Below are 10,523 nucleotides of genomic sequence, written 5' to 3'. Positions count from 1 at the left end.
TTAGCGATACCGTAAAGAGTTTTGAACCTTCTGTGGTGAAAAACTATCTATTCCTAATTTTTTGTTGCCTGTATTTTTACCAGTTACTGATCCACAAGGAGATACTTCATTTTATTCTGATGCTGCTGTCTCACTGCACATGGCGTAAGGAGAAGAGGTGATGCTCCAGGACACGTGGCTTTTTTTCCTGGTCTCTTTTTCTTCCCCTTCCTCAGCCCCGTGGCTCCTTCCCTTTCCCTCCAAACTCAGAGCAGAAAGCGAGGAAAAGGCACCAGGGTCTGTGGTGTATAAAAATACCAGGGGAGAAGGCAGGAAAAAGTGCAGGCAAATGATGGGCAGAGTTGAGAAGGAAAAGATGGAGACCTAAAACCAGTCAACAGCAAGGGAAATAATGGGAAATCAGGTGCAGGAATTGCTTTAGCTCTCACAAGTCCATACCGATGGAGAGAATTCATCTGACTTTCCAGGAGTGTTGAGTTTGTACCCCAGATACCTACGAGCCTTGCTGAACCCACCTCCTGATTCCACGTGGGCTGGCAGTTGGACTAGATGATCGTTGTAGGTCCCTTCCAACTGAAATAGCCTGGTCTGGTCTAGTCTAGTCGGTTTTCTCATGCAGCAGGTTGTGGCTGGGTGTTGCTGCTCTTCTCTCGGGGGTCATTCCCAACACCTCTTCATTTCTGGCTCCACAAGACCAATGCATGTTTTGGGAGCTATTCGAGCACCTCCTGTTTCAGGAGGCTGGAGATGGCACTAACTGCTTCCCCCAGCCCCTCCCGAGGGAGAGTGGGTTGGAGCGGAGTGTCCTGGGGACGCGGCTGTGTGGTCCCTCTCGAGGAGGAGCATCCTGACAGCAGCGGCCTAAAAGCTGAGGATAGAGGTTTTCTCACCCTGCTGGCCCGCGGCTGGCCTTGCTCCTGCAGCAAAGGAATTGGCTGAGCCTCATCACCAAACGCTTCACCGTTTAAAAAAAAAAAAAAAATGCCTGGTGCCAACAAAACCCTGCCAGACCGTCGGCCACCGCGACGTCTTCTCATTCTTCCTCCCGTGCTTTTGCATTCAGCTGTTGCCTCTTGCCATTGTAAAGCTGCGACGGGTGGGGACGTGTCCTCCTTTTGTCTGTGCAACACCAGGCTTCAGGAGGGGGGTCCTGCTCTTCCCCTCGGGCTTCTAAGAATGACAGTAGCAGTAAGAATATCTTAGCAACAGCAAGGAAGAAGTGCAGCAAAATAATCCCTGGCTGCTTTGGCCAAAAGGTGACGATTGTCCGGGGAGATGCTCAGGAACTGTTGTGATGGGTGTTGTATCAATGCAGGGAGTGCGGCTCTGCACTGACCTTTCTGTAACCCTAATGGCCTGGGGAGAAGAAGGCTCCCACCCAGAGCTGCCTGGAAAATAACTGTTCGTTAAGCCAAATAATTTTAAGGAGAAATTCCTAGGTTTGATTAGTTTTTCACTGGGAAAGACTTCATGGCTCCCAGATGGAATTTCTGGATATTGTCATAAGTGATAAATAATAAACCAGGGTGAAATGGACAATAAGCCACCTTAAAAGAGCTGGGAGCTCAATATTTACAGCACTGGTAGGGATGTTGGAGGCTTTTTCCCAGCAGCTGGTGTGAGCAGGGCAATGCCCCGGGGAGATGGTGGTTGTCCTTGGCCATGTCTTTCTGGCTCTTCTCTCCATCCCCACTGTGATTTTCTAAAGATCTCAGTTCAGCTCAAAAGCAGAACAGGAATGCTTTTGAAATCATGAGAGTTTTTTAAATAGGAAATAGAAAAGCATCCCACTCGGCTGTAGTCACAAGGCTCTTTGCAGGTGGCTACTGGGTGGCTGAGGCTCACGTTGGTCTCTTCTTTAGCACCAGTCGGAGCAGGGCCATGAGATGTGGAGGCAGAAAGGACATGAGAGGAGTTAAGCTTGTTTCTTAGTAGCAAAAACCTAAATCAGTATGGTATGTAAATTAACATGCCAAAATATTTAAAGGTCTGGAGTCTGCTGGTGCTAGCAGGGAAGGATTAGACAGGTTTTTCAGCAGCAGCATTTAATTTTAGAGGTTTCCCTGTCCATATATCTGGCAACGAGACCCTTTCAATGCTGTTTCCGTATGAGCAGAACATCTCAGACCTGGGTTATGGTCAGTGTCTTCTGCAGGAGCTCGGCATCTCTCACAGAAACAGGCTGTCGCCATCCTGCTCAAGGAGACTGAAGTCAGGAGCCTTTTGCAAAATCCTTGTCTTTAACACTTCTATTTCCCTGTCTTTAAAATTAGCATGCCAACACCTCCCTTCCTCTCAGAAATTGCAAGAAGTATGAATGAACCACACCATCACAGAGCTGAGCATTAAGGGAAAAGGGAAAATCCTTTAGCATGGCACAACCTCTTTAAAGACCTGCAGAAGTAGAGTAATTCTGGGTGTTTTACACACTCCCTCCCTTCTTCCTGCCTGTTTTTTCTCTATTTTAATGCTTTTTCTCCAATGAAAGTGGGAGTAGGATTTGCAGGATGGGAGGAGGAGGGGAGAGAAAGGGATTGTTCTCTCTCTCTTTTTTTTTTTTTTTTTTAGTTATAAAACAGTTTCTCTTTCAATTATAAAACACAGCCCAGGCAGTAGAATTTAATGGGACTGGTGTTAGTTTCCCTCTTGGCTCCTTCTGCCTAATTTGTTTCCGAGATGATGGGGGAGGATGGATAGAGACGGAGCTGGAGAATCAACTGCAAGAGGGAAGGGCTGCTTGGATGGCAGCAATGAGCTGGGGTGAAGGCTCCGGGAGGGCCCCCGGGTCAGATGGGCGTGCAGAGCTGACTGCACCCCAAAGGCTCCGCAGTCCTGGAGAGGCAGCTCTGCAGTGAAATAACATCCCGGGATAATCCTTGCATCGCCCTGTGCCTGCTCAGCCCAGGACCTCTTGGTTTGTCATCATCCCATCACGCCGCCAATTATTTTATACTTAGCGCATACTGCAGAGGGGGGAGATAACTACTTCTGTGGCACAGTCTCTGCTGTGGATGTTTTTGTCCTGTGAGCATCAAACTGGGGTGAAAGCAGGCCTTGGTGTCTTTGTTTCGCAGCCATTCCTCACCCCACATAGTCTCTGCTCCCCTCCTCAGCCTTTCAAATACAGCCCATCTATGAACATCCTTTATAGGACCAGGACTTCATATCCCTTTGCTTACAGAAGAGGCTAATCTCCACCAGGTTATGAAATCAGCTCACATGCTTCAGTGGCATTACCCACTATTGATATCCCCGTTCGATCCCCGTTGAGCTCTCTTTGTTGGAGGCAACCCCTTCTCCTGCTTCTTCTAAGCTGATTTCTTAGGCCACATCATTCAAGTCCCACATCCCCATGGTATTTAGATGTAGTAAAAATGACTGGGGGGGAATAAATGGCAGCCAGGGAGCCCACTAAACTGTCTGACTATTAATGGTCCTGTTAGTTGCAAATTTACTTTACCACAAAGCCCCCAGCATGTAATCCTCAGATGAATGCCTTTGATTGTGAGGGAATATTTACAGCTGACCCTGCCAGCAGTCTGCAAACCTGCAATGGGCCTCCTGTCCCACATTAAATCCGCTGGCATCTGTTCCTGGGTTCTTATCAAGCACATGCTCTGTTGGTGCAGTGTTTGGGCTGCAGCACTCACAGATACGGTGGGCCTTGAAGAATAAATCCCCACATTCCTGCGAAACGCTAATTCTTGTGAACGTTGTCACACAGGGAGGAACGTTACAGTTTGTACCTGCCTCCAGGCATCGCCATCCATAGGGAGGTTTCCAGAAGCCTTTGATCCCCACCGGCCGCCCCCTCCCCACGGCAGGTCCCCACTCCTGCCGCTGGACCACCCTTCACCAAGGACAACCTTCTCCTTGGCCACTCTTTGTTGTGCCATTTTCCCAGACATGCCTGAGCAACATGATTTTTATGATGATTTTTTAATCTCTTTTCACCCCTGCCCATGCCTTGCATTAGTCCCGAGGTTGTTCTGATTGAGCGTGTTGTTCTTGCAGAGACCCTCAGGTGATCTTACACCACCTCCAGCCACAGCAGATCTGTGCAGGAGCACAGGCTGGAAGCCAGCGAGAGTTCAGTGTGTCCTGATGCCTATTCCCCGTGTCTAAGCAGACAAGTGTAATTCAGCGGCTCGTCATTCCCAGCACGTCCTGTGGTACGTGAGACGGATCCAGACCGCTTGGCTGCTTTGTGTCGGACAGAAGACCTAGTGGTGGGTGGTGGACCTGCTCCATCCACTCTGCAGACAAGGATGTCTTTAGGTCTGTACCGAGGAATGACGTGTATTTTCTCTTTTCTTGCGCCTTTACCCAAAGCCGATGCTTTTCCATCCAAGCTGTATGAATGCCGAGCATGCTTGGGCTTGAACATGTTCTTGGAGCCAGGCCCACAGGCAGTGCAGACGTGGTGTGGGTGACCAGGGAAATGTTTGCTTCTGCCCCTTTCTGAGGTCCTATTTTGGTGGGAGATTGGAGAAATGTCTCAGAATTCTGCGATCACTCGATCCTTCAGCTGGTGGATGGTTAGCCCCTAGCTTTAACCCTGCTGCACCCAGCAAAGGGGAAAGACTAAAAAAATAAGAAATTACTAACACTGTTTCCCTGACCTTTTTGTGAGTGGAGCCTGGAGCTGCTAGAGAGGAGTTTGGGGGTGGTTATTTCATTTAGGCATTGCTTTAGAGTTCTTATCCTTATCCATAGGCTTTTTCTTAGTGGATGGAGAGCAGCCCTGGGGAGAAGGACTTGGGGGTGCTGGTGGGTGACAGGATGAACTGAGCCAACAGGGTGCGCTTGCAGCCCAAAAAGCCAACCACATCCTGGGCTGCATCAAAAGGTGTATGGCCAGCAGGTCCAGGGAGGGGATTCGCCCCCTCTACTCTGCCCTCGTGAGACCCCCCCCTGCAGTGCTGCGTCCAGCTCTGGAGCCCCCAGCACAAGACAGAGACGGAGCTGCTGGAGCGAGTCCAGAGGAGGGCTACCAAGGTGGTCAGAGGGTTGGAGCACCTTTCCTACGAGGACAGGCTGAGAGAGTTGGGCTTGTTCAGCCTGGAGGAGAGAAGGCGCTGGGGAGACCTTAGAGCGGCCTTCTAGTCCCTGCAGGGGGGCTACAGGAAAGGTGGGGAGGGACTTTTTACAAGGGCCTGCGGTGACAGGACATGGGGTAATGGCTGGGAGCTGGGAGAGGGCAGGTTTGGACTAGGTACAAGGAAGTTCTTCACCCTGGGGGTGGTGAGACACTGGCACAGGCTGCCCAGAGCAGCTGTGGCTGCCCCCTCCCTGGCAGTGCTCAAGGCCAGGCTGGATGGGGCTGGGAGCAACCAGGTCTGGTGGGAGGTGTCTCTGCCCATGACAGGGGGGTTGGAACTAGATGGTCTTTGAGGTCTCTTCCAATCCAAACCAGTCTGTGATTCTATGATTCTTCAAATCTGCAGGAATATTTGGCCCAAGACTGGAGTGGATGTGGTAGCACCATCAGCGAGATGTACTCAACACTCAGCTGGACTGCGGCTTGAGAGGAGACCGTATGAACTGGCAGAGCCGGCAGCACTCTCCTGCTTGCCTAGATGGGTCTGTCAGACCTGGGCACAGCTCTGTCTTTAGGCTCCTTTCTGGTAACTAGCTGCTAAAAGATCTTGCAAGTTGGCAGAAAGGTGATAGCTCCTCCTTCTCCAAAAACTTCTCGACTAAACACCAAACCAGCCATGTAGAGCTTCATTTTCAGCACTCCTAAATCCACTTTAAATTTATCTCAGTGGCACTCAGGTTTTCAAAATGTACATCTGGATGGACACCAAAATGAGGAAATTCTGAGCATGCTGCTCAACTTCTCAGTGCCTACAGGAAGGAAAAGGAGTTATTTATTAAAACCAATTAATTTGCTACTTACTTTAGCAAAGGCCTGTAAAAGCACACAACATTAGTTCTCTCCATTATTGCTAATTTGCACCCAAGCTTTAGGGTTGAAAATCTCAGATATTTCTTTCTTCCTGGGCTTGTTGGGTCAGACAGCTCATGCACGTTCTTCCTCTCATTGTGGTCCCGACTGCTGATTTGGCGGGTGTTTAGGAGATCCTTTGGCAGTATTTTACTGTGAGTCACGTTAAATGGGGAATGGTAGGTTAAACCACAAACGTAGACTTTATGCACTATCTTCTGCTTTTCAGACAAAGCGTGACAGACAGTTTGGGGCACAGAAATAAGCAGCACAAGATGGTGCTCTGTATCATCAAGGTCGGTACCATTTGCTCTCCAGCACCCTGTTTTTCACTTACCCTCTCCTTTGAACATTTTGCCTTCTCAAATCTGAGCAGGGCTTAGCGCTGGGATATGCCTGAGACAGGGGAAAGCCTCAAGCCATCCTTGGAGTCTCCTGCTGTCCTCAGATGTTGGTTTTACTTATACCGACAATATTATTCATTTCATTTTTCACCAGCTTGCACATTGTACTTTGAGAACCCATCAGTTACCCCATCCCTGAATACAGTCTCATTCCTCGGTGTCTTAATGAAAAGGACATCTATCACGTGTGGTTACAGAGCGTGCAATATGAAGATGGGAAAGAATGAGATGTCCCTGAGGATGCTGGTCCCCCACCAGGCTCTGGTTCACCCTCTGGCCGTTTATTCCTAATTGCCTAACATTTCCCATTTATTGTGTTTGTTGAGTGTGTGGATCGTATTAGGAAGAGCCAGTGGCTCTGTAATTAATTAAGTAAAGTTTAAGGCATTTTTTAGGACTTTGTACTCGATGTGATGCCTGTGATGTACAGACATTGATGATATTCATCCCAGGAACTCCCAGTCCAAGCACAGACAGGCAGACAGACTAAGGTCAGGGCACAGGAAAACCAAAAGGGTTTTTCTATGCAGGTAACTTGTATCCTTGGCTGCATCAGGAGAAGCGTGGCCAGTAGGTCGAGGGAGGGGATTCTCCCCCTCTGCTCTGCTCTAGTGAGACCCCCCTGCAGGGCTGCGTCCAGCTCTGGGGCCCCCAGCGCAGGAAGGACACGGAGCTGCTCAAGCGGGTCCAGAGGAGGGACATGAAGATGCTCAGGGGGCTGGAGCAGCTCCCCTGTGAGGACAGGCTGGGAGAGTTGGGGGTGTTCAGCCTGGAGAAGAGAAGGCTCCAGGGAGACCTTAGAGCGGCCTTCAGTGCTGAAAGGGGGCTGCAGGAGAGGTGGGGGCAATCTTTTTAGCAGGGTCTATAGCAATGGGACAAAGGGTAATGGTTTTAAGCTAAAAGACAGGAGATTCAGACTAGGTGTAAGGCATTTTTTTCAGAATGAGCTTGGTGAACGACTGGCAGAGGCTGCCCAGAGAGGTGGTGGGTGCCCCATCCCTGGGAACATCCCAGGTCAGGCTGGACGGGGCTCTGAGCAGCCTGATCCAGTGGAAGATGTCCCTGCTCACTGCAGGGGGTTGCACTAGATGGTCTCTGAAGGGCCCTCCCAGCCCAACCAGTCTGTGATTCTGTTCTACGATTCTATGATATGCTTTGCAGATTGAGGATGGCATTTTCTAAGCAGAGCACGATGTAGGAGGTGTGAGCAGAGACCTGCTGGGCAGGCAGGACAGGGGAGTGGTGGCACCAGACCTGCCCAGTCTGGGGTATGGGTGCAGGGTCCCACTAACCACCTCCCCGTGTGTAACGCTCCTTTGCATTTACAATGCAACTCCACGGCTCCTGCCTCCCGTCCCATGCCCGTGCGGTCGGCGTCGTGTCCCCGCACGCTGCAGGTCCAGCACCTGATTGAGTCACGGGGTGGGCGACGGCCGTGGGATGGGGTGGGAGCTGGAGATGTGCTAGCTGGCGGGGCCCCGCGTTCAGCAGATGCCTGCCGCCGCCTTGCCCGGCGGTCCCTACCCATCATATGACCTTCCCGAGCACCGGCATGTGACTGGGCCATGCACGCTGGAAAGGACCATGCGGAGCGGAGAGGAGAGGTTGGAGAGGGGGAGGGCGGCTCAGCTAGAGAGGATTAGTAAGTGTGGACAGATAGGGAAAGCTTTGAAAGAGGGGGCTTGTGTCAGAGCTGTTGCAATAGCAAAGGGGGGAGGTAGCTGGATGATTGGGAGAGGGAGGGGAGGAGCGAGCCAGGAGGGAGGGATGACCTCAGAGGTGACATTTGGGATCAAAGTGGGGAAGTCTGCGTCTTGTGGGGAGGAAGATGGATCGTCAGAGGAGGAACTTGGGGAAAATCTCTGACAATAAGAACAGGAAGGAATGAACGCAGAAGCTACACACCAGGGTGATAAATGACGATGCTGGAAGGGTTGCTTACAGGCATTAGGTTTGGAAGAGAGCAGATGTTCAGGGCTGTAGCTTCTTGCCATGCCATGAACAGAAACCTGTCTGCTGGCTGCAACTTTTGCACAGGTTGTGTTAACAGGCATCGTCCAACCTCGCTTCCCAGGCTCTGAGCAGATCTCTGCCTCGGTTCGGAACAGAGAGGTGACAAAGGCAGGTCCTGCCTGCAAGGACCAGTCCTGCCTGGGTCCCCTCTGCGTGCTGTCTGCCAGCAGCTCCCTGAGCTGCAGAAGCCTCTGGAAGAGAAGAACAGGTTTGATTGTGGTTTATCAGCTGATCCAGAAGAGCTCTCGACCAGGGCAGGCGCAAAGATATAGAGCAGATAATAACAGAGGAGAGGAGGAGGCTTCTTTGATCCCTTTTGGTTTGGAGATGCAATGCAACAGGTGGATGGATTTTGAGGCTGTGTTTCATAGCACAGGGCACGCTCAGCTTTAGAAACATTGACAGGATTCACAGATCAAGAAAAGTTGAGGTTGGAAGGGGCCAGTGGAGATCGTCTAGAGCAACCCCCCTGCAGCTCAAAGCAGGGTCGGCCAGAGCTGGTTGCCCAGGATATTGTCCAGTTGGGTTTTTTTAATACTTCCAAGGATGGAGACTCCACAGCCTCTCTGGACAACATGTTCCAGGGTTCAACCATCCTCACAGTAAAAAAAAAAAAAAAAAAAAAAAAAGGTTTTCTCTTATGTTCAAGCAGAACTCCCCTTATTTTAATTTGTGCCTAAATGGTGGATGCAAATTGTGGGCAATATCCCTGATTCCAGCGACATTTTTGGTTTCATTAACCAAAAGCACATTTAAAGCAGTACTTCTTGGTTATGAGCCAGAGAGGTTAGAGAAAACGTAAGCCCAGGATTTAATTTGTCCCAAATAGTGTTTATGATCAGGCACTTACATGATGTCTTTATTTACTGCCTTACTCATCCAGGCGATTGGCTGGTCCATTTCTGGCAATTAAAGCCATGAACGAGCAGTCATAGACCTGCAAAACCTGCGTAAATGGTTTGCTGGCAAGAAATACACTGAATAAACACAAAATTCAGCTACAAGGTTATTTAATCACACAGGAGGTTTATTTTACCGGTGATTCCCTCCTAGCTGGGCGTGCAGGGGGTGGATGAACCCGTAGCTCTAGGACAATACGCCAAAAAATGTTGAGTATTAAGGCAATATCACCAATTGCTGTGTTTTTTGACCACGCTCCTGGCTGGCTGATCACCAGCAGCGTGGGGAAGGTGCTGTGCCTGCTGGATCACGCTTCAGCAGTGGTGACGGAAAGAACAGATACTCTGCTGTCATGACGTCGAGCTCCCTTGGCTGTTTCCTCACCCCTGGACTGGGGTTTCTGGGGTATACATACATGACGTAAATAAATCGACTGTGTAGCTAACCTCTTCTTGTAAAGAATTGCCTGTGTTTTAGGAGGACTTAGGGGGAATCAAAAGCATCCCAGTTGTTCACATGTTTTGGATGATACACTTATGATGATTCAGATATGAACGCATATATAGAGATATGTACATATAAATATATCTATTAAAAAATACCTTTATTAGCTCTCTGCTTAAGTAAGGAACTTTTGGCCTCCTAATGGAAGCATCTCATCTTAAAAATCACAGGGAGGAATATATAACATAATCAAGCTTTTCAAGTGACCAAGAAAGAATTACTGATGAAGAACAAAACTCCTATAGTGTCTTGTCCTGCTGACGACGGTCTGTCCGTCTTCTGGAGATGCATTTCTCCCTTTTCCAAGCCCTCCTGGTACTCACTGCCTGGATCAGTGGATTTTAGGACATGGCTGGGGAGAGTGACTTAGCTGGAGGGCTCACCTACCACGTGTCCAAATGCCGCTGTTTTGCTGACCATGGGAGGAAAAGGCAAACAACGGGTTTGAGCTGTGCCTCTGGAGGAGCCGTGCATCTGGGAGGAGGAGTGCAGGAGTCCGTAGGCTGGTCAGGAAAGAGGAGTTCAGGGAGAGAAGGTGCAGGCAGCTGTCTGAAGGCCGGAAAGCTTCAGTGTTTCCAGCATTCAAGCTGTTTTCAATTTAAAATGTCTGTCGTCAAGACTTTCTGCTTAACCATTAGGACAAGCAACCCGTTTGTGTGTAGTTTCGTGAATGACAGTTAATATCCCCACATAACCCTTGGACTCCAAAAACTGGGTCTTGTGAGACAAACGCCAAGAAACCTACAAAAAAG

Source organism: Leptosomus discolor, chromosome Z (genome assembly GCF_034619465.1).
Source record: "Leptosomus discolor isolate bLepDis1 chromosome Z, bLepDis1.hap2, whole genome shotgun sequence".
Taxonomy (NCBI): Eukaryota; Metazoa; Chordata; class Aves; order Leptosomiformes; family Leptosomidae; genus Leptosomus; species Leptosomus discolor.
The sequence above is the reverse complement of the archived record's forward strand: the minus strand, read 5'-3'. Positions refer to the sequence as shown.